The following is a 4,618-nucleotide window of genomic DNA, read 5'->3' as shown; positions in this document are numbered from 1 at the left end:
TTTCCTGAAGATTGATGAAGTGAGTAGATGGTACCTCCTCCTCTACCATTTGCTCTATCCTCTAAAAATAGGGCCATTGACCCTAGTTTTGTGCATCTTTCTTGAGAGATCTTGTAGCTGGTAGCTGCCATTCTGAAATCTATTCTTGATGATAAAGGGGCCCTCCCATTTCTGTTGAAACTTTGCATCATGTCTATTGTCTAATATACTATCATAACTAAGGACCAACATCCCCTCCTTCAACCCCTTTTTCTGTAGTTTCTGGTTAAGTTTGTCCCTCTACCTGTTGGCTTGTGCTATGTAGTAATCCACGGCTTGCTCTCTATCCAACTCTACCCTTTGGAGGTCTAAAAGCCTCTGGTTCAATTTGTCATTGGGCTCTATCCTGCTATCCACCATCAATCTCAAGATGGCTAGTTCTACCTTGATGGGTAGAAGGGCTTCTTGTCCATAGACCAGGTGAAAGGGGCTGAACTGGGTGGAGGCTTTAAAAGATGTCCTCTAGGCCCATAAAGTTGTAGTTAAGTGTGGTTGGTTAGCCACTTGCTTTGTGATGATCTTACATATCATTCCATTGACCTTCTCCACCAAGCCATTACATTGTGGATAGTATGGGTTGGAGTGCCTATGTTTGATGTTTAATCTTCTAACTAAATCTTGTAAGAGTTCTCCTCAGAATCTAGGGCCTCGATCTAACAATATTTCAAGAGGGGTACCAAATCTACTACAATGTGATTAAATATGAACTTACCCACATCTTTGGCCATGATTTTGCTTGTGCTTGTTGCCTCTGCCCATCTCGTCATGTAGTCTACCTGCTACAATGATGTACTCCTTCCTTGATTGAGTTCTTGGAAGAGTCCCAATGGCATCAACTCCCCATTTTTCAAATGGGCCAAAAGAGAGTATTGGGGTCCTAGGCTCATAAGTTAGCCTCCTCTTCCCTGCCATCTGACATGCATTGCAAGCTTTGCACCAATGCTGGACATCCCTACACAAACTAGGCCACACAAATCCTGCTTGAAGGTTTTTTCTGCTAGTGATCTCCTAGGCAAAGTGATCCCCGCATACCTCATCATGGCAAGATTTTTAAATATGAACTATCTCTTTGGAGGATGGAACCCTTCTCAAGACTAAATCTTTTATTTTATGGTAAAGGATCTCCCCTATGAAGATATGTCTTTCTGTTCCAGCGCCTAAGTTTTTTGAACCTTGGATAAGTGCTTGGGACACTCACTTGTCTGGAGGAAATAGGTTATGTCCTGGAGCTCCTCTTGTCCCTGGAATTTTGGTTTGCTGAAATTTGATTGCTCCTACTACCTCCACAAATTGGTCATTGGCTAAAGCATCAGCTTCCTTATTTTTCATCCTAGATACCTGATGCACTTGTATAGCTTTAAATTTTTGCATCTAACCTTTAATTTGCTTGACCCAGGTAAATAGATTAGCATTTTTACAAGACCAAACTCCTTGTAGTTGCTTCACCACACACATGGCATATCCTTTGGAAATAAACCTCTTAATACCATGCTCCAAGAACCATTCCAACCAAACTATAGAGTGGCATATTCTGCTTCATTATTGGAATGGATCCCAGCAGAGTAGGGAGAATTTTACCTTGTCTAGTGACCTGCTCACCTTGTGGGTTGTAGATGATGACTCCACGTGCTGCTTGATCACTTTGTCTCCTATAGGCTCCATCAAAATGCATAATGAAGGAACCTTCTAGACCTTCTTGAATTGTGGGCTTTGTCTCCTCACCGTTGCGCTTGATGGTGATCTTCTTTTCATGGGACCTGTAGGTGAGAATGTCTGCCAAATTTGCCCTAGTGCTATCCTCCACTATAAAAGTGTAGTCATACTCTTGAAGCTCCAAAATCCATTTCGCTATCATTGGGGAGGTGGTCATGTGTTGTACAACATATGGAAATGTCTGATCCACTATAAAAATTATAGGCTGCTTGGGCAAGAGGTAAGACCTGAACTTTCTCATTGTAAACATGAGGGATGAAACCATTTGTTCTACTTCTTTGTAGCCTTTCTCTGCTTTTATTATAATCCTACTAGAAAAATAGATTGGCCTCATGTAGGAGCTCTTTGTGTCCTTCTACATCAAGACTACCCCAATAGCCTTGGTCCCCACACTTGGAGAAACATACAACACTTCATTCCATACTGGTGGCATCAGGGTTGGCAATGAACTAAGAACCTTCTTTATTTGTTGAAACTGAATTTCACACTCCTCATCCCAAGTGAAGGTGCCTTTATGTGCTAACTTCTGCAATGGTGAAACAATTTGTGAGAGAAGATGAATGAACCGAGACATGTACCTGGTTTTCTGAATGAATGTGACCAGCTCCCTTGCATTTTTCGGTGAAGGTAGAGCTAAAAGATCTTCAATCTTAGCTGAATCCGCTTCAATTCCTCTTGCTGAGATGATGTGTCCCAAAAGCTTCACTTCACTTTGAGCTATGTGGCACTTGTCAGGATTCAATTGTCTACCCAATTGGTACAACCTTTGTAACCCTTCTTCCACTCTTTGGAAATGCAATTTCCTGCTACTATATATGCAGAAATCATCCATGTAGACCCTAATAGAGCTCCCAAAAGAAGGGCTGAAAAACATAATTCATGAATCTCAAGAAGGTGGGAGGTGCATTTATAAGGCCAAAAGGCATTACTTTGTAAGCAAAGCATCCCCATGGAGTGGTGAAGGTGGTTTTACGTTGATCCTCCTCTACTATCCTGATTTGGAAGTAGCCAGAGTAACCATCACATACTGTGTACCTTTCATGGCCTACTACTTCATTCAAGATTTCATCTTGGAATGGGAGGGGGAACTGGTCCCTCTTTGTGGCAGCATTTAAGGGCTTGTAATCTACACAGATCCTCCATTTTCTATTTTTCTTAGGGGTAACAACTACAGCGGAGACCCAATTTGAGTTTTCTACTGGGTAAAATAAAACCTACTTTCAAGAGCCTCTTTACCTCCATTAGTAAAGCCTCCTTTTGGACCACTCCTAACCTTCTTAATTTTGGAGCCACAGGCTTAGCATCAAGCTTTAGTTCTATATGATGTTTTATGATTTCCACTCCTCTTACCTTGGTGTAGTTGGTGATGAAGAGGTTGGTGTACTTCTTTAGCATGGTGATGTAAGCCGCTTCCTCCTCTGGTGTCAAATCCTTTGGTAGCATCTTCTTTATTTACTTGTTAACCTGTAGAGAATCACCATCCTTTTCTTGGTCTCCCTTTGTTGTGGTGGCCTCCTTCCCTTGAAAGATGAGTCCCATCCAATCCTCCTCAAATCACTAGTACTTGATCTTGACTTTAGGTAAGATCCCCATCCCCACCGCACAATGGATTCGGGGTGCTAGCAGTGGAAGTAACACATCTTGCACGGGGCAGGGTCCCACACTCGGGGCCTTGCCTACCACGGATATCCAGACAGGTGACTAATTCCTTGGTTCTTCCAAAACCGAACTCGGAAAAACTTCCCTTACACGGAAAGCACAGGCGATTCCTCCAGGATAAAATTTTACTCTAACATAGTCAAGGCCATTTACTGACCAAACTGATTCGACCGAGCCTATAAGCCACTTGGTCAGACCAAGGAAGAAACTTGCACTTGGATCATATAGATCAACGCTTTTTTCCCCATTGAGAGGCACAGCCGTTGATTCTTATCCATAGAATAATTTCCAACTGGGATTTACTTCATCTATTGAATTATAACAGAATTGAGTCTCATTTTACGGATCCATCAGTCCAGCCTAACCCCATCAAGTCCCATGGGTTAGCCAACCGCCCAACCACTGTAGCAATGGGATCCAATTTAGAATTTGGTTAGGTTTTGTCCCGGGTACCAGGGAAAAGATTTCCCACGCCCCCTAGCCGGATTTTCAAGCAAATTTAACTCCAGTCACACCACTTACACACCCAATATGAAATTGCCTTTTTCATAGATTCAGCCATCTTTAAAACAATCATTAAATGAAACCATAGTATCACTGATCACAATCGTTCAAAATATCTGGTTGAATCTTAATTTCCAGTCATTCCTTCATCGGAGTATCTATGGCATCATTGACAAACCAGAACGCTCATAGTACCCGGCAAAATAATCACTTATAAAAATCAAGATAGAATCTTCGTTGAAGATCAGCAAGATCAACCAACATATCCATATAAAAGAGCATGGACTCATCCGTTGAGAACCAGCAAGGTCGATCAACCAGATCCACACTCGGTTTCAGAAAACAACTCTTACTCCTTGTTCCAATATCTTCCACGATGCGTGGGTATCTTCGGTGACCCAGAGCCCGAGCACCGTATGGTCAGCACCCTCTAGGATCCTTTCGCAGGTCACCTAGCGCTTCACTCATAGGCCGCTTCCTTGGTCCCTCATCCACCGCACCAGAAGCTCACCATTTAAATCAAACCGAGGCTGGTCAAGACCTCGACCTTGCTACGCGAGACGTCCTCCGTTGACTCTCCGTCAGCTGTTGCAACTTTATCAGCTAGGTGTAAGGGTATTTATGGGGAAGACTAGCTCAGGGTTGGCAAAGTGTCGAGGTCTGTAGCTCATGAGAGAAGCATGTCTAGTTTCCATTCCAATGG

This window comes from Cibotium barometz, chromosome 10 (genome assembly GCF_041138505.1).
Source record: "Cibotium barometz isolate CiBa-2024 chromosome 10, ASM4113850v1, whole genome shotgun sequence".
In the NCBI taxonomy this organism is placed as follows: Eukaryota; Viridiplantae; Streptophyta; class Polypodiopsida; order Cyatheales; family Cibotiaceae; genus Cibotium; species Cibotium barometz.
This window is presented reverse-complemented; position numbering follows the sequence as displayed.